Source organism: Eptatretus burgeri, chromosome 5 (genome assembly GCF_056783735.1).
Source record: "Eptatretus burgeri isolate ZD-2024b chromosome 5, Ebu_testis_v1, whole genome shotgun sequence".
In the NCBI taxonomy this organism is placed as follows: Eukaryota; Metazoa; Chordata; class Myxini; order Myxiniformes; family Myxinidae; genus Eptatretus; species Eptatretus burgeri.
The window spans coordinates 41,208,167-41,229,013 of NC_140965.1; the positions used below are offsets into that span (position 1 = coordinate 41,208,167).

The 20,847-nt window shown below is 44.5% G+C and overlaps 1 long non-coding RNA gene across 2 annotated transcripts in view; it reads left to right on the top strand.

The window, feature by feature from the left end:
- Positions 1-30: 30 nt before the first annotated feature.
- LOC147026305 (uncharacterized) overlaps positions 31-20,847 on the top strand; it is a 43,962-nt gene continuing 23,145 nt past the window's right edge. For both annotated transcript variants that reach the window (XR_015057914.1, XR_015057915.1), the window contains exons 1-2: positions 31-1,129; positions 1,330-1,416. This is a non-coding gene — a long non-coding RNA (uncharacterized LOC147026305). The remainder of the gene's footprint in view (positions 1,130-1,329; positions 1,417-20,847) is intronic.

Sequence of the window (20,847 nt, forward strand, 5' to 3'; positions counted from 1 at the left end):
GATGATCCCACCCCACCCAGGGAGGGATAAGAATCGCCGGGTTACCCTCAGTATTCACTGGAGTTGGGTTGGAATTGTCAGAGAAGACTATCTGGAAAATCCTCTCGATCTATTTGTGATGATGACTCCACCCTTTGCTGTGATATCCCTCATCCTTGAGATAGGCAAGTAGCAGTATCTTCCCTCTCGTCAGAACTTGACAAAATCACAAGCTGTTCAAACACTTGGAATATGTCTTTGGGTCCAGATAAATCTCTTTCTCATCTGGCAAATCCTCCCTTCTAGTTTCTTAACAATCCTCTTGAGGAGGTTCAGTCATTCAAACTCCTGGGTCTCACTATCAGCCATGATCTTTCTTTGGCAAGCCACATTTAAAAATTGGCTTCCAAAACCAGCCGACGATTGGGCATCCTCCATCGTGCAAAGTCCTTCCTCGGCACACCTGAATTCTTATCCACATAAAAGGTTTTCACCCACAGTTTGAGTACTGCTTTCTAGCTGTATCACCTGATCTTTCTCCCATATAATGTGTGGGATGAATTGGAACGACAATTTTGCAGTCTTCAAAACCAGTCTTCGCAGTGACATTGGCCCAACTGTGGCAGGCCTTGGTACAGATCTGGAATGACATCATTCAAGTCTTCTTCAACCATCTTGTGTCACATGGCTGTGGTACATGTGGTAATGAGCAAATTGCGATGCAGCATGATTCGGTGAACCATCCCAGCTGTGAAAAACAATCCTGTTGACATCTAAACGCCATAAACGTGATGCCACACTTTTTCTGAAAATGAACGTCTATGTGCTGTTGGCATGCTTGAGACAGGAATGCCACAAAACGTTGTGGCTAGGCATTTTGGTGTTCATCAAAACACCATATAGTCACTCTGGAGACGTTATCAACAAATCGGCAACATCAGAGACCATCCACGTTCTGGGCGACCATGTGTGAAGTCACGTCGGTAGGATAACCATATCTTGAAGTTACGTCAGTAGGAAAACGTTTATTAGGAACGGTTTCCAGACAGCAAGTTTGACAGCTCATAGAATCACTGGCTTGTGACCAGTTAGTGCCAGAACTATCAGGAATCGGCTACACGGGCATAACATCTGACCACAATGACTAGCAGTAAGTCTGATTTTGTTCCCATGTCATTGACATGCGTGCCTAGCTTGGTGTAGACAATGTCTGATGTTCAGGAGATAAGATATGGCTGCTATCCTCTTTACAGATGATTTGAGGTTCCATCTTGATAGTAGTTTAGGCTGTTGTCACGTTTATTGATGGGAAGGGGAATGTTACACTGATACTTGTTGTGCAATGTTCAGTGTTCGGCAGTGGAAGTGTGATGGCATGGGGAGACAGCACCGCACATCACAGAATCCAGATGGAGGTCATCAATGGCAATTTGACAGGTATTTGGTACCATGATGAAGTTCTTCATCCTCACATCCTCCCGTTCATGGACATCACATCACACCACACTTCAACAGGATAACGCACGCCCTCACATCGCACGAGTGGTCGCCGACTTCATCACACAACAGAACATTCCCACACTTCCCTGGCCAGCTGTATCACCTGATCTTTCTCCCATATAATGTATGGGATGAAATGGAACGACGATTTCGCAGTCTTCAAAACCAGCCGGTGACGTTGGCCCAATTGCGGTAGGCCTTGGTACAGATCTGGAATGACATCCTTCAAGTCTTCTTCAACCATTTTGTGTTTTCAATGAGGTGTCGTTGCCAAGCATGTGAAAACACAAATGGTGGTCACTCACACACACACACCAGATACTGAATTTCGACCGCTCCCCTCTTCGAGCCTATGGAGACAGGTGATGCACATAAGTGTTGATATTCTTTTGTCGATTTTATGTTAATCAAACACTAAATATTGATATGACGAAACAACGTGATGTGTTTGTTTCATTTCTCATTTTAAATCGCTGTAAATGATGCACCAAACTTTTTTCCGTTCGTATATTTTCAACCCCTATTAACCTTTCTCAAGCGCACCTCTTTCCAAGTTTCCAGTGTTTAATTCCTGGGAGTTTGCTTCTGTATCCATCTTGTCCACCCAGTGTGTCCTCATTCTTTGTCCCCATATTTGTCCAAGTCTCCCTCAATCCTGCTGTTTACAGAAAAAACAAAGTTTCCTTTGAGTCCAAAACATGCAAGCATATGAGATAGCCGGTTTGACATCCTCACCTGCAAGATAGCATGCTCCAAGATGCTGACATCACACCAGAATGGCTGATTTTAGTTCACACCATGTCGAGGATATATAACTCAGATGAGACAGCTAAATGGCAACCGTTATACCAAGTGCACAATTCTGTTGCCCTATCTTATAAATTACCAGGCTCTGAAGTTGTAAAGTTTCTTTTTTAAGTTATGAAAATGAAAAAGGTCAGGTGTTAAAACTCAAAACGTTTTAACACTAGTGGATCATAAAGAGTGATTGAGTACTGCAATAGAAACTGAGAAATTTAAAATTGAGAAAATGAGGCGAAGGTCAGCGGGTGTATGCTCGCCAGAGGAATGAGGAGAAGATGCAATATGGATGTTAGTATCAGAAAATAATGCAGGAGGTAGAGTGAAGGGACATGTATAAAGCAAACGAGATGCTGGAAAATTGTACAAAACAAATCAAATGGTTGGTCAGTTAATGTAACACTTCTTTCAAACCAGGAAATTCCCACACTAGGATCAGAACCCTCCACAAGGATCAGAACGGTCTTTGGCCAACCGCTAGAAGAAATTCAGTTCCTGGAGCTCTTAAGACACAATATGCGACAACCTGTCTTGGGCAGACCACATTGCCAAACTGGCTTCTCGGGCTGGCCAATACCTTGATATTCTCCACCGATCTAAGCACATTCTGAGCCTCTTGGAGCTCATTACAGTGTATAACGCATTCATCCAAATCAAAATGGAGTATGGATCTCCACTCTGGGCTGGGGCAGCTGTTTCCCATCTTGCTTCCTTGGAGGTGATCAAATTCAAGGCTCTCAGTATCATTGGCATGTTCTCGGGAGGATGCTGAGTTCCAAAGTCTGCTTATTGCACATCGCAGGCAAGTTGGAGGACTCTCAGTTTTCTTTTGTCTCACTTTTGGCCGAGCTGCACCTCACTTCCCGGAGCCCACCCAGGTTGTACGCATTCTTCCAGAATCCCACACCTGACTGCACTCCTTGATTCTAACATGAAAACCCACAACCATTCATCTCTCACTCTCACTCTCTCTCACTCACCTGTGGAACTGACTTTGTGTTTGTGTCGTGCCCCTTCCCTGCCGAGTCTTTCAAGAGTGCCGCACATCATCACCTCATGCTTTCTCCCATACACAATCTTGCTTTCTTTTTATTCCTACTGATTATTTCATATCTGCCATTTATCCACTCGTGTCTTCCAGATCAACTTTCATATTTGCTCCTCATGAGCTTATTTTTCTGTATACAAAAACAGTTCCCAAAATAAGTGATATGAATGAATATATCGGAAGTTCCCAAAGTTGGCCATCTTAACTTTTTTTTCCCCAAGTGCCTCTGACACTTAAAAAAGGAAAATTAGTTTTCACGACTCTGGAAGCTCCAGCATCCTCCTTGAGAAGGTGAAGGCAGCATCCTCTAAAGATGGCCTCCTCGATCTACTATTAGACCTATACATAGCATGGATAGAATATAATGTCTCCAGGGAGTGGGCTGACTGTACTAGTCCAGATATCAAAGGAAGCAGGTTTGCGTCGATATGGCATATGGCAGGACATTGCATTTTTATACACGAGGGAAAGTGGTTGCGAGGATATTACACAAAATATTGCAAGACCTAGCTGAAGAAGAACTGCCTGAGTCTCAACACGGGTTAAGAAAACGAGAAAGCAGTTCTGGTCTGGCATTTTTGTATGCTAACTGAGAGGAAGGCATTGGGAGAACAGGCTAATTGGTTGTCTTCTCCGTTGACCTCAAAAAGGCCTAAGACATGCATTGCAATGTGCGCAAGACCAAGGAATCAAGGTGTATCTGATCATACAATCTATCCCTTCCCCTCTGATCATTTCATGAAAACACGTACGGCCAGATTTGCTTGAATGACACCATCTTCAAAGAGATTTATGTGAATATTGACTTGAGGCAGGGATGTTTCATGGCAACTACCCTGTTCAACTCGAATTATTACCTTGTTGTGGAACACTGTTGTGAAATGCCAATTTGCCAACGATGTAGCACTTTTGACCATAAGATAATCAGGCCATAAGAGGGCCATGCAAGAGTTCTATTTAGTTAATGGATGCTTTGGCTGTCGACATCCCCAAAAGGAATCTCATGGTAACTGGAAGAGAAGCAACTGATGAAAATAAAACACCTGTATGTATACTTGCAAAGGATTTGCAGAAGTCTGCAGAGGAATTTCCATGCCTCAGATCTGTGATCAAATCACGAGGAGAGATGTATGGAACCAACAGTGTTGATCAAAGTTTATTAACCACTGTAGAAAGCCAGGAGAAGCTAATGTTTTGGGCGATAACCCTCCATCAGAACAAAGGAGCTCTGTGTGCTTTCACATGAAGTTGATGATATTATACCGAGTACATTTACAAAAACGCATTTTCCTGTAAACTGAAGCAAGCCCTTAAACAGGAATACCAAATGGCCAATCAAGACTTCATACTTTTGCTTGCACCACTTAGCTATTGTATCAGCATGTCATCATTTTCACCACCATAAGGCCAAAAAAAAAAAAAATGTTGCATTGGCGTAACCCGCCCGACCCTAAAAATTCCGCCGACCCTACGTTTTTTTTTTGTTTTTTTGCTATCGAAAAATTTTGCCGAAAAAATTTGAAAAAAAAAAAAATTATTGCTATTTTTGTTGTTTTGCTATCGTTTTCAACTATCTTGTTGATTGCGATCGCGATCGCAAAAACCCGGAAGTGTTTCGGACAGAACCCGCCGACAAAAAGGGTGGTACTCGAGCCGGGGGAGATTTTGGGAGGGATTTATTAGGAAAAAAAAAAAAACAAGATCCCGACCGACCTACCCTATTTTTCAGTGACCCGTTACGCCAATGCAACATTTTTTTTTTTTGGCCTAAGGTCCCTTAAACTGGAATACCAAATGGCCAATCAAGACTTCTCCTTGTACCACTTAGCTCTTTTACTTGCATGTCATCATTTTCACCATCATAAGGTGATATGTCATACCAAGCAATTTTAACTCCTTAATCCATCCATCGGGACCATAATCTGTACAGAGAGTCAGTGCTACCAAAGCAGCAAAGCAGTCTCCTGGGCTATTGGGCACAATCATGGACAAGTCACCACTCTAACGCAGCATACTTGAATGGCTCAATCATCCCAGCAAGCTGGTACTCATTTTGCCAATCTCGAAGGATGACAGGCTGAATCAACCCCACCTGGTATTAATTCAATGGCCAAGCAGGATTTGAACTCAGGACCCTAAGAACCTCAGCCCACCACCCTAACCATTAAGCCAACACCAAGCCTAACTCAAGTGAAGAGGAAAAATGACATATTGTTCAAAAAAAAATAGAAAATATAATTCGATGCATATGTGCCGATGGATATGTGTCCGCCCATGTTAGATGTTAACCGAGTGTTACGTTTGAACTCAATTAAAGGTCACGTGAAAAATCAAAGGTCACATGAGAGAGAGAGAAGAGAGAAAGGAGAAATGATTAAAAGAGAGATAGCATCAGATGGTTCTAACTCGAGTTGTGGTCTGCAAAATAATTTTCAATTACTGGATGCATTATCTTTGACCTTTGATATTTTGAACCCAAATTCTAAACAGTTTATTTTTCTATGACAGGCCATACTTGTGCAAAGTTTCAAGTTTGCTTGAAATCCGTTTCGTGGTTCACAAGTTATTGCGGTAACAAAGTTGTTTTCAATTACAGGGAATATGCCCTTCGACCCTTGATATTTGATCTTTTGAACCCAAGATGTAATCAGTTCATCTTTATGTTACACTCTATAATTGTAGTAAGTTTGGTTAAAATCTCTTCAGTGGTTAACAAGTTATCGTGGTAACACGACTTTCAATTAAAGGTCACATAAATGGACGTTTGACCTTTTGAACCCAAAATCCAATCGGTTCACATTTGTCTTCTAGTCCAGACTTGTACCAAGTTTGGTTGAAATACCTTCTGCGATTCACAAGTTATTGTGGTAACAAAAAAACAACAATGGACGGACGGACGGACAGCCAGACGGTCAACCCGAAACATAATGTCTCCGACCTTCGGCTGCATAGAAATGTCAAAGCACAAACTTGCTGGATTATCTTCTAGCCTCTGTTGAGTAATTTCAAATTTCTTCATAAAATATAGAATCATGTGTTTTGGAAGGAAAACGAATTAACACACGTGTTTATACTCCATTGTTGTGACTTCTCCGTTCTCCAACACTCGAGGAATTTGTTAGCAAAGCCTAATTGAGGAGCAGTGGCCAGGGGAGGAGGAGCCAGCCCAAACGAGCTGTTTGGTTGTTAAAGGTTAATTAGAGCATAATAAATTTGGAACATTTTGCTGAAAAACAAATTACCAAAAAGGGAAATCTGCCCATCCATCTGTAACATGCAAAATTTTAAATTCAATTAGGCATAATTGCTGCAGAATAAGTCTCACGGCCCACATATCGTCATACTTCGAAATAGCTACATCGTGGAGGCGGTTTGCCTTCTCTGATAGGTTTTCTCATTTAGGCCTCGTTACTCCACAATTTGTTATTATAAACAAAACCTGCATTGGCCAAGGGATTGTCAATTGCATGAAGGTATTGAATGTTATCGAAATTGTTACGTCCAACCAACGTCCATCTTTGCGTAATAAAACTCTTAACATTGATAGTGTAGTCTCAAAAATTAATTATCCAAGTGTGTTATCCAGCTCTTACATTTTTCATTTTAAAAAATTTATTCTGTCACTCCTTTCTGATTCTGATGTACCATACTCAGTTACAGAGCGTCCGTGCTGTCGAAGCAGTTTCATGGCAGGAGTTATACTAGGTGCTTTGGCATTGCCTTCGAAGCAGTAGTTATGGCAGGAATTTGGAATTTTTCCTGGTGCAGACAGGTCGCTCAGTTTAACGTCCATCCGAGGGACATTGCTGTATCACCCTGCCTGTGAAACATCAGGTTGACAGTTTATACCTGGTTCAGGATTCCAACCAAGGCTATAGAGCTTGGACGTGAATGTGTGTACCTCTAGCTTCTTGGCCATCCTGCCAGAAATCAGACCTTTATACTTGTGTTATGTTATCCCCCTTTTTTTTGTCCAAACAAATTGACCATTATGTTATTCTGATGGTGGCGGGGATGTGCTACGTAACCCTTGACTGCATTACGCAAGCAATAATTATCGTCAAACTCTATTATCGACACATATACAGTACTACTCGAGCACAAACATCAATGGCACCACGAAATAGTATTTTGCTGATGGGTTTAAATTGGTGCAAAGAAGACTCGTGCATTCATTTCGAATACATCCCTGACCACATGGAATATGCAATAAATCCCTGATGATTGACATTATATCTCAGACTAAAATGGGTCGTGCTCATGTTTATTGGACTGTACAACGGTCTCCCCCCATATTGATACGGATGCTCTTTCCTCCGCTTTCTCGACAGCCAATCCCATCAGGACCGAGGGGCATCAATACACCCCAGTGGGATCCCCTGGAACCCTTGAATATTTAATGCCAAAGCATTGAGCGGTAATTGACTGATCGATTCAAAGGGAGAGTGGTGAGTAGAAGGGATGGTGTTTTGTGCTTGCGGCAAAGCACAGCGTGACAGAGACAGTGCACCCCGAGGGGTCACTTGCAGGATTTTCAACGAGATGACTTTTGACGTATATTGCTTCGGTTTGAAGAGGAAAAAAAAATTATTAAAAAAAACTTCAATTTTTTTTTTTGTCCATTCAGTTTAGTCTGTTGTTGAAAAGCCTCTCTTTGTAACCCCCATTTTTAAAGATGCATCGCGCAACTTGCCTGGGAAATGATGACTATGATCAACCGGTGCATAGAATGGAGAAATTGCCATTTTTACCGTAACCTCGTAGCGAAAAGTGGGGTTAAGCAATTTGTTCACTCTGTCGTCTGTCTGTCTGTCTGTCTGTCTGTCTGTCTGTCTGCAGACATGAGTCCATGATCGAGGAACGACTTCATTTCAATTAAATTTTACATTTTGAACACTGCGGAACAGGAATCGGAGCACGAACTTGGAGTATAGCAGTACTTTGGCTCTAAATTTGGCAAATTATATGGAGTCTTGTCCTGATTGTGCATGTGCAGAGAGGAGTAATACAAATTTTTAGTCTGACTGCCAGTCTGGCAGTCAAACAAAAAATAGAATCATTCCAAACCGGAAATTTATTGTTTTTAAGGATGTCATAAGGGATTGTAACACCCCTGATGTCCATCTCGACAGCTGGTGGATCAGCCTGGTACAACCGCTCAAAGTAGCTGGCCCAGCGGGCCTTTACTTCGGACTCCTCTGTCAAGAGCCTACCACTCTCTTGGTCTTCGTGGGGTGCCACCAAAACTGATCGATCTGACGTCTGAACTCTACTCTGGTCTGAGAGTGCTGTGAGATGTGGTGGTACCATCTCTGACTTATTTCCAGTTGTAACGAGTTTGTCAGGGGTGTGTACTGGCTCCCACACTTTTCAGCACTTGTATGGACCGGATTCTAGGGAGGATGTCGGAGAGATCAAGCTGCGGTGCATCATTTGGGAATGTCAAGATCTCTGACCTTGATTTCGCAGATGATGCAGTCATCTTTGTGGAGACTTTAGATATACTTTTGGGGGCTCTCGAGGTGCTGAATGAGGAGTCAGAGCCGCTGGGATTATGGGTTTCCTGGGTCAAAACTAAGATCCAGGCTTTCAATGACATCTTGGATGCTGCTGTCCTGTCTGTGCCTGTTTGTGGTGAGGATGTTGAGGTCGTGGAGAGATTTACTTACCTTGGCAGTGATATTCATGTCTCTGCTGGCTGTGAATCAGAGGTCAATAGACGTCTGGGTCAGGCCTGGGGAGTCATGGATTCACTGGATAATGGGGTGTGGCAATGCCAGTACTTGTGCGTGAGGACAAAAGTCCGAGTCTTCAGGTCTTTGGTGCTTCCAGTCTTGCTCTATGGATGCGAGATGGAGACTTGATTCCTTTGGTACCAGGTCTCTTCGGAGAATCCTCGGCTATCGCTGGTCGGACTTTGTGTCCAACGAGTGGTTGCTGAGAGAGACTCAAATGAGATTTGTTACCTGCATAGTCCATGAGCGTCAGTTGCGGCTGTATGGACATGTGGCTCGTTTTCCTGCCGCTGATCCTGCTCACCAGATTCTCTCAGCGAGGGAGTCTCGTGAGTGGAGGAGGCCAATGGGCCGACCACGTGCCTCGTGGTTGCAGCAGGTTGATCGGCATCTCAAGGAGATGGGGATGGGCCAGGCATTTGCCTGGTGGATGGCCAGACAGAGGCCCCTGGAGTACTGGCGGAAAGTGGACGCAGCGACGCGCTGCTCTGGCGCATGCTCCCATACCTGACTTGACCTGATAAGGAATACAAGCAATAGGCACGATGAACTTATGTGTTAAACAAGGTGGTTTAAAAGATGCTGAATCTATGACAGTAAACTTCCGAAAAACTTTTTTCTACAACCTCTAAAAGATTAATTTTATTTCAATTGATTTATATACTTGAACACTGGAGAACATAAATCGCCTTGTTGGCACTTCCAAAAACTTCCAGTACTGTACCTGGGCAAAATACTACGCCATCTCGACCAATCGAAATTTCCACTCATGCTCTCAGCATTGGGGATCATCGACATTCAGACAAAATCACGGCTCGTAGGAAATACAGATCGTGCTCGGAAATGTAAAGTAAGAGTTGAAAAGACCCTTCCCATGGTGTTTCCCTCAAGACTGTGTGTGGTAACGCGTTCTATGAACCCTCTACTTTGATAAGTAAGGCGGGGATAATGACTCACAATTAATTGTTCTTGATGTAATATTTCACCTACTATATCACAAAATGGAATTGGACAGAAAGGAAAAATACTTCTTCTTCTTCTTCTTTCGGCTGCTCCCGTTCGGGGTCGCCACAGCGGATCATCCGTATGATCCGCATAGTGATTTGGCACATGTTTTACGCCGGATGCCCTTCCTGACGCAACCCTGGTCGCCTCTTACGACACAGGGATATGGTACACCTATTTTAACCGGGGTATACACCGGCCCAGAATACTGGTACTCATTTTGCCGACCTCGGAAGGATGACAGGCTGAGTCAACCCCCTGGTGTATTAATTCAGTGGCCCATATATATATATATATATATATATATATATATATATATATATATATATATATATATATATATATATATATCAGCAAGGGGGTGCTGGCAAGGTAGGTTAAGGGTAATCGCTCTCACTTCTGAGCTGTGGAGCCTGAGTTGATCCCAGGCTGTCCAAGGTGAGTTATCGACAGCACCGTGGCTAAATTTCAAATTCCTACACTGACTGATTGCTGGGAAGGCAAGAGCAAACCAACTCAGTGTATTCCCTGTCAAGGAACTGACTGGCACTGAGTAAAGGGGATGATTGTTTCAGGTTGGAGAACTGAAGCTTCAGATATCAATTGTGGGATGAAGTATTTTTTTTTTACTAAAGATCAGTTTTTACTTTAAATAGCAGGTCATCCCAGGTAGTGCTGCTGGTTGATGACCAGAGCATCCCAAACTTATCAAGATGGCACTGGCTCTGCCAGGAGGGCAGCGGTTCAGAAGCGAGGTCCAGATAGGTAATTTGAATGTGGGGTCAATGGAGGGAAGAGGAGACGCATTGATAGAAATGATGCAGAGAAGGAGTTTGGAAGTGTTGTGTGTTCAGGAAACCAGATGGAAAGGGCAAGGACGTTAGGAGGAGATTACAAGCTGATTCACATGGGTGAGGATGGAAGCAGTAACGGTGTGGGAATAATAGCATCGGAAGAGATCAGCAAGCAGGTGATCAGAGTGGAAATATGGGAGGGACGGAGAGTTAGTTATGGCATGGGTGGTGATACAGAGGCAAATGGTTTGTTTTATTTCAGTGTCTGGGCCACAAATGGGAAGGACTGCGGTGGAGAAGCTTGAATTCAGAGACACACTGGAGAGGATGATGAGAATGGTTCAGCTGGAGGTGATGCTGTGCATTGCAGGAGAATTTAACAAACATGTGGGAGTAGTGGAGCCGGGTGAAGAGGAATGTGTTGGTAAATTTGGTTGGGGAACGAGGAATAGAGAGGGTCAAGAGCTGGTTGAGAATCAAACCCAGACTGGAGAGCTTCAAGTGTGCATATCATGCCTGCCAATCACCTTGGGTGAACTGCGAGACTCCATGGCACAAGGCAGCTCTCGGACAATAGCCAGAGAGAAGGTACCTCTTAAAAGCACACAATTAGATGAACGTATTGGAGCAGAAGTGGAACAGGAGACATTTGTCGGAGGATTTGTCATTACCATGTCCAGAAATTAGGAGTGCAGAAAGGAAAAATACAAAAATATTCAAAACAATTTGGTCCTGATGTTGGTGCAGCACAGGCATGGTGGACCGAATGTCTTCCTCCTGCACAAAAGTTCCTTGTGTGTATATTGTTCACGTCAAAAGAGTGTTACTTTCAGGAAGATCTTTAAAATAAATTTTGTTTTATATCAAATATGTCACAAAATTCTGATCTTGACACAGCAGAAAGTACGGACGGGTTCAGTGGTGGAGTGACATGTCGACTCTGGCACTCGGCATCAATCCAAGATGTCGCACAATGGTTCAATTGGGTATCATCTCTGGGCTTGCCACTGCACATTTTCAATATATTAATTCTCGAACAAAATCATCACAGGCACAGCTGTATAACAGGATTAATTGTCATGTTGATAGATGTAAAGACTGACAAGAGCACTGCCTCAACGCCGTTAGTGCAGAATTATCCATAATGTCTGAGCAAGACACATTTATAAGGCTCAACTGAGACAAAATGCATTTAAAAAAGTATATATTTGACAAAGGTAAAACAATGGACAGAGAACCATCAAAATATCAGCTACCTATATCCCTAAGTACAGAACATATAGGCCCTTCACACATGAATAATTGATGATTAAACTAATTATTCCATCTGGGCCATGATGCCTCCATGCTTGGGTTAATAAAACACACCTCTAATATTTGCATTCCAGACATACAGAATCATCAACAGCAAGTTTTAAAACGTATTGTTACATTTGTGGGGTGGAGTAGATATTAGAATTTAGGCACAGATACCTGTTTGTGCTCTATTAGCTTTTATGACTTTCTTATATATATTAAGGATCTGTGGATGGGATAAGTTGTCCTGTTTGTTTGTGTGCTGCTGGGATATGGTGTTGTAACCTTTCGTGTCTGGAAAGGTAAAGGTGTCTTGTCCTTCCATTTTCTCATGTCGAATTGCATGGGAGCCGGGTGAAAAGAGAAACGTCTCACTGTCCACACCATGGCAATCTTGCCTGGTTTCTGTGTGCACAACCTTGTGTGTGGTGGGCCCTGAGTGGGTTTACTTTATTGCTGTAATGTTGAGGGTGTCTATTTATTACCTCCACCACCGAAGGTGGGTCGAGGTTAGGTTTTCACCCCTGCCTGTCTGTTTGTCTATCTGTGAACAGAACAAATCAAAAAGTTATGGACGGATTTGGACGAAATTTGGTGGAGAGGTTGGTTGTGTGACAAGGATGAAATCATTAGATGTTGGTGAAGATCTGGATCCGGATTCGGTTACTAGAATTTTAAAGGTGATTCTTTACCATTGAGAGATAGGACCAAAAACTATATATAGAACAAGAAAAAGAGCAATCAGAGATTGCAGACCCTTGCCAGGACTTCTTTTGAGTGGTGTATTTTTTGTAGCTTTTAGGGTAAATTCAATATGGCTGACAACCATGTGACCTATGATATCATGTGTGTGAACCTTTTGTTCCTCATGGAAAGGCGGTCATACATGTAAAGTTTTGCCTTGATTTGTTCAGCCACTTCAGAGAAGATTTTTGAAGGTTAAAAAAAAAACGTGACCATTACGTGACCGATGACGTAATGATTTTATTTTCTGTGGACCATTTTATCCCTAGATGACCCTCAAAAAATTTCAGACTGATCGGATGTGGCATTCTACAAATGCGATTATGACGTCATACCGAGGGCACCTATGACGTCATGGAAAAATCAAACTCGTTCCCCATGAGAAATACTTGCCATGTGCCAAGTTTCAATTTTTTCGTTGGTGCGGTTTCAGAGATACAGAGGTCTAAAGATTTTCCGTTTGTCCAACATGGCTGCCACACCATGTGGTCTATGACGTCATAATTATCATTCGAACATTCCACAAGAGTAGTCGCACCAATGGTGAAAATTTCGTCTCAATCTGACAAGCGGTTGTGGAGAAAAACATGAAAGTTCTGTGCAGACAGACAGACAAACAAGCCGGAAGGCGGCGATGGGTCGCTGAGCATGGAAACTATACGATAAGATATAGAGCAAAATGAATGTCATATAGCGGATAGGGAATCACCTTAAGATTATGCATTTCAAATCTCATCCAGTTCCATCTACTGATAACTACTCGGTCGATTTTACTGATATCTACTGATAACTACTCGATATCCATTTGAATGAAAAGTCCCAAAAATGCGGTTTGAAATCGGTAATCCCCAAAGTTCGAGGGGGTGCTGTGGGTGAACAAAGACCTAAATAGAAAATCCGGCTCGATCGTTTGTGCACAATGTATTCCAGACCATTAGTGTGAATTTTCATGACCATCCGACCATAACCCGAGGAGTAGCATTTGGCGCGAAGGCACCTCCAGCTCTCGCATATTATCGATTTTTGCACTAATTGACCTTTGACCCCTGACCTAAGCGAAATCGGTCAATATGTCCTGAGGCAAAGTTGTAGTACTCATTGAGTACCATGAACCTGCAAAGTTTCATTCGTATCGATGCACTTACCTGGTCGCTCGGGGGCCTTCAATTTTCGCGCATACCCTAATTGTAGGGGGCGCTGTGGGTAAAGTATTTCATATATCACAAAAACCGGAATATATTTGATAGAGCATCACCTGTAGATCATTCGTGCCAAATTTCATAACCCTACGTGGGATAATGGCTTTCGGAATTGATTTCGCGTGAACGGTACCGATTTTGAAGGTTTTTCGGTTGTTGCTAGGGAACCAAAGCGTCCCTAGCAACCATCACAATTTCCAAAGCACGAGGTCATAAGATGTACCTACCACCCGAGTTTGGTCAAAATCGGCCCACGTTTACTACCAATTATGCTGATGACAAACGAACAAACATTCAAACGAACATCCAAACAAACAGACAATTACTGACAATAAGGGTCACCTATTTTGGCGACCCAACAGACCCAAATGTAATACCCTCTCTTTTGGCAAGGGTAATGACATCTCAAAACGTTGTGGACGGATTCGTACGAAACTTAGTGGATGAGTTAAGTTTGTGACACAAACAAGCCAATTAGATCTTGGAGGTACGGATCCAGATCTGGCCTATCAGTGGGATGCAAACGTAAACTGCGCTACCTGGCGGAGGTATGCGCTCTTTCTCTACCGAGGGCCATTTTAGTTCATTCTGTCTTCATGTCCAAGATTTTCTTTGTTGTTGTCCTGTCTTCAATAAATCATTTATTTATTTCTGCCTGCATGTCTGTCTACCATCCTTCCCACTTCAACCATTCTGACTTATAAGTATCCTTGGAGGTGAAATTACTAAAAAAAATGGAGATAATGACCCTGCATGGACACGTTCATTAAATTGTGGATCATCCACCACTGCCCTGGGTATTCCGTGCCTATATTGGCCTGAAGCCAGCAATCTTCGAAGCAAATGAAATGGATGCATGTAATTCCCACACAGCGTTATTTGCAGTTTTGGGCAGGTGTGATTCAGACCTGAAACATTCAGGAAAAATTGAGGAGTTTTAATGTCGGAGTGCAATGGGTTTTTGCTCAATTTAAAAAAAAAAAAAATTCATTTTGTTTTCATTTTTGTACATGAGGTCAAGGCTCATGGAAGAGCGACAACACAGAATGGAACAGGACGTTACAGAACAAAAGGAACAACAGAAAGTGAGGGGGAAAAACCAACAGCATGGCCGAGGGACAAAATAGACAGATGGACAAACGTGGAATGCGTGTAAGAATGTGGGGTATATGGAAGGGGGTATGAGGTGAGGTGTATCAGGTGGACAAGATGAATATAGAAGCAAACTCGAAGGAAGGAAAAACTTGAAATTTTGAAGTAGTGGTGGTGCTCAGGGTGCAGGGGGTTAACGGGGGTAGAAGATATAATGGTTTTAGATGGGGAATAATTTGAAATGGTGGTGTACAGCTGTCTTGAAGATCTGTATGGAAGAATGGGATTGAAGAATATGTGGATGTTGGTTCCACAGGCGGAAAGTCATGTTCTGTGAGTTCCACAAGCGGGAAAATAATTTTGGCATACATAGAAAGGGAAAAATGATGGGAGAAGATGGGGGCACACTCGGTTGAACATGAGGACAGTGGCGAATCTCGTGGGGAGGAGCTGAGTGTCGGCACCTCCCCTACACCCAGTATCACTCACTCATCCACAGGCTGGGAGGGCGTAGCATAGTGGGAAGGTTGAAATGATGTTGATGTTCTTGACCATGATTAACAAATTGGATAGTTTGGATGCTAAATTTACAAATTTTGGGGCTCAAATTAAACAGAATGGGGACATTAAACAGAGCAAAGATGAGTAGGAAACAAAATTCACTAACTTGGCAGACAAGTTTAAGGGGAATAGCAAGGGGTTTCCAGCAGTTTCGAGATAAATTTGGAATGGGGGGAAATAAGTTGAAAATTGAAAATGGCCTGGAGTCCAGTCGGCATAGCGTAGATTTCACCCTGTACCGTGAGAAGATCGTCCAGGAGACAGAGCAACAGTTGTGGGGATTGGTGGGGGTTAAGATGCAGCACGTACCTCCAGAGCAGGATTTCCCTCTGTGAAGTATGTGATCATCCATGGAGGTATGTTTGACCCCACAGGTCAGCACCCGAGGAGTGCACTTCAATGCTGGTCGAAATGTGGCATGAGGTTTGTGAAGCTGTGCTCATGGTATGTGAACCAGTGACCAAGGTGAGCACTCTGATGCTGGCCGAGATGTGCAAGTATGCACCATCCGCAGGTAGTGAGGCTGCACTGGCCGCAGAGTGGAAGGCTGCATTTGCTGTGTGTGAACTGGCACCAAAGGTGTGCGAGATGTGAGACACATGCACCGAGGAGTACATGCTGATACCAGTGGCGGTTGAACCTGGATCGAGGGTATTCGGGTTGGTCCTCTTGAGGGTGATCGAGTCAGCACTCAGGGTCATTGAGTCGGTTCTCAAAATCGCAGAGATGATGCTCTAACTTGTCGGCTCAGCTCATCACCCCCTACCTGCGTGTAGTCATGTGTCACCCACCATTTGCTCCAGCTGTGTCTGGAAAGAGATCCATTTGGGGAGAGTAAGGTTTGGCTGACTATGGGGCTAGAAGACCCTTTTGGCAGCCATGAGAAAACCATGAAGGGCTATTTTAGTCACCCCCCCCCCAAGTGAAGAAGCAACACAAAAGCTGCCATGGTGTTGAAAGGGGTGGGGTGGATGAGGAATCTGTGTTGACCTTTAGTTTGGACTTTGTTGTTCCTCCATGGGCACCACGCACCCCACGAGAACCCCATCCTTTAGTTCTACCACACAGTTTACATATTTTCCCCAACAAGGCTTCTTTCGTGTTCCCCCTTAACCCCCTCCTCAGTCACCTGACTTCTCCCCACCCAAGCAACCACCTCCTTGAACTTGACCACATTGGTGCCCTGCAGCTTATAAAACCCGATGTTCTCCCTCTCTCTATTGAGTGCAGCCTGTGGCTGCTGGTTGCATCATTAGTTGGGACGTGGCTATGCCGCTGATGCAGTGTCCCCCTGACCAGTACACTGGTGCTAATTTTGCCGACCTCGGAAGGATAACAGGCTGAGTCAACCTCCTCCTGTATTTTTAATTCAGCGGCCCAACGGGGCTTGAACTCAGACCCCTAGGATCCCAAGCCACCACCCTAACCACGAAGCCAACACCAGGCTAGATGTTCTCCCCACTTTCCCTTCCTGATGTCTCCCATCCCATTATTGACCAGCATCCAATGTCACACTCATAACCTATGCTTATGCAATGTACTTCCCCAGAAAGAACTTACAATTGAGGATCCTACACCGAGCTCTCATGCTCGTGAAGAAATAATCGATTTTGCTCCTGTTGGATCCACCTTTAAAGGTGATTGTATATTCTTCCCTCTCACAAAAACTTTCAAACACCTACACACTATTTTAATGGTTCCAATTTTCCGATCTTGTTGGGTCGGCCAGAGACAGGTTTTTACCCAATTTAAATTATCTTTCCTCTTTTAAACTGCTTCATCTTCCTTTACTGTCTTTCCCAAACCCCTCTCCGCTTGCCAGCTTCTTCTTACTCAACATTTTTTTTCTTCTCTCTTTCTGTTTTTCTTACAAATCTCCAGCCCATGTCCCGTTGTTCTAATCTTATTGCGCTATTTTCAACTGTGCTTTCAACATCCCTTCCCTTCGACCTTGTTTTGATGTCTGTCTTCGTTTTATAGAACTTGGGGTCCAGACGAGAAATCAGATCTGTTGCACATGCCAGCTCCGGCTGTTATCCCTTTCATGTCTGGACCCCATGCCTCCACATCTCTCCTCTACCCCTCTCCCAATGGAAAAACACATCTGTGAATATATAATTCACATCTAATAAATAAAGCTCATTCTAACCACTGACTCACTGACTCACCGACTGATATTAAAGATCGGTAGCTTCCAGGGTAACGTGGAAAGCTGAGATTTTGTGCCGATGGACATCAAAGCCATTACACTGGGGGGTGGGGGGGGGGGAATCATAGAACCATCGGAAAACATCTGTAAACGAAAATATAAATAAAATAAAAAAATGCAGGTGAGCGACCCCAGACAATGGGGGAAGCGCAGTAATTTTGCGTGCCAAAGGACAATGAAGCTGATACTCGAAGAAACATCACAGAACCGTTGGAAAGCATCCGCAAATTAAAATATAAATAAATGAAAAAAGAAAGAAAATAAATAAATGAAATATCAAATGCAGGTGAGCAACCTGAAACAATGGGGAAGCATGGTTCGTTATTGCTTACAATATGTAACCATACCCCACTAGTATATAAACAAAGGTCTCAGTGTGTGCCCTTCCCTTATGAAGCATTCTAACTCTCACTTTGTGCTCATGGATATTGTGTCCAAAGAGCAGACAGACAGACACAAGAGCAAGTAACAACTCTGCTTTATTGCATGGGTGGGAGCACACTGCGAAACCCCTGGTGGGTGGGTCATGATATAGAACCCAATCGCGTGACTACAAGCATCCCAAAGCACCCACCCCCATACAGCACACTTCCTCCCCCTCTAAAAGCAGAAATCAACAGACAAAATCCTCCAAGTACCGCGGCCTTTTCCTGATCCACCCCGGGCGGACAGGGCCGCCAGACGGCATAGGCTCAGACGCCTCCTGGCTCGGTCGAGGTGAAATTCCAGTGGGACTCGCTCCATTTGTAACATCAAGAGCCCCCGGCCGACAAGCTTGTTCGCTTCCCTCGGGCAGGACTGATTCAGGTAAACACCCCGAGTCCACTAGCCCCGTGGGCGCCGGCGCGTCTGGCCTTGGCGATTCAACGTCTGGCCCCGGCGACATCAGAGGTGGGGGCCCCATGTCACTCGGCACGGGAGGTGACTCTGAACAACGATCATGCATTTGATCAACGTGCCGCTTCCACACCATCCCATCATCAGTCCTAACTAAGCAATTGGCCGGTCCGAGTATCATGGAAACCACGGCCAGCACCCATTTTCAATTGTGGTAATAATGACGCACCATCACCCACTGTCCCACATCAAAATTGCTCATCAGCGCCGCGTGTGACACCGCCCCAGGCACCGACCTCCCAGGTCGCAGCAAATCCAGTCGAGACCTCAATGCTCGTCCATACAGACGCATGGCAGGTGTATCATCAGTAGTCGGATGGACAGCATTTCTATACTGCAACAAGAATACATCAATCATTGTCTGTATAGATGCACCCTCCCCCATACACAAAGCACGTTTTAACATTTTAACAAATGATTCAGCTTGCCCATTCGTTGCTGGATGGTATGGCGCGGACTTCAGATGTTTTATACCATTCTGGCACATGAAATTATAAAACGCACCCGCAACGAACTGTGGACCATTATCAGACACCAGAAGCTTGGGTATCCCTTTGTTAGCAAAGATCGTCCGCAGCTTCTACAACGTATTGTCCGCTGATGTGCATTGCATGACCACAACCTCTGGCCATTTGGAGAATGCATCAGGTCAGGTCAGGTATGGGAGCATGTGCCAGAACAGCACGTCGCTGCGTCCACTTTCCGCCGGTACTCCAGGGGCCTCCGTCTGGCCATCCCCCAGGCAGATGCTAGGCCCATCCCCATCTCCTTGAGATGATGGTCAACCTGTTGCAACCATGAGGCACGTGGTCGACCCACTGGCCTCCTCCACTCATGAGACTCCCTCGCTGAGAGAATCTGGTGAGCAGGATCACAGTCAGGAAAACGAGCCACATGTCCATACAGCCGCAACTGACGCTCACGGACTATGCAGGTAACAAATCTCATCCAAGTCTCTCTCAGCAACCGCTCGTTGGACACAAAATCCGACCAGCAATAGCCAAGGATTCTCCAAAGAGACCTGGTACCAAAGGAATTAAGTCTCCGTCTCAGATCCTTGGTCAGAGTCCAAGTCTCGCACCCATAGAGCAAGACTGGAAGTACCAAGGACCTGAAGACTCGGACTTTCGTCCTCCCGCACAGGTACCGGCAGCGCCACACCCCATTATCCAGTGAATCCATGACTCCCCAGGCCCGACCCAGACGTCTATTGACCTCTGACTCGCAGCCAGCAGAGACATGAATATCACTGCCAAGGTAAGTGAATCTCTCCACGACCTCAACATCCTCACCACAAACAGACACAGACAGGACAACAGCATCCAAGATGTCACCGAAAGCCTGGATCTTAGTTTTGACCCAAGAAACCCGTAATCCCAACGGCTCCGACTCCTCATTCAGCACCTCGAGGGCCCCAAGAGGATGTCTAAAGTCTCCGCAAAGATGACTGTATCATCTGCAAAGTCAAGGTCCGAGATCTTGACATTCCCAAATGACGCACCGCAACTTGATCTCTCCGACATCCTCCCTAAAATCCAGTCCATACAAGTGCTGAAAAGTGTGGGGGCAAGTACACATCTCTGACAAACTCCAGTAACAACTGGAAATAAGTCAGAGGTGGTACCACCACACTTCACAGCACTCTCAGTACCAGAGTAGAGTTCAGACATCAGATCGATCAGTTTTGGTGGCACCCCACGAAGAACAAGAATCCTCCAGAGGACATCCCGATTCACTGAATCGAACGCTTTACAGAGATCAACATAGGCTGCAAGCAGCCCCTGCCGAAACTCTCATCTGCGTTCGGTCAGGACACGAAGTGCAAGGATACGGTCAATCGTTGACCTCTTTGGTGTAAAGCCTGACTGCTCTGGACGCTGGTGCTCAAGCAGATGGTGGCGAACCCTATCGAGAATTATCCGAGCAAAGACCTTGCCCGGCACTGAGAGCAGCGTCACCCCTCGGTAGTTGTTGCAGTCTTGGCAAT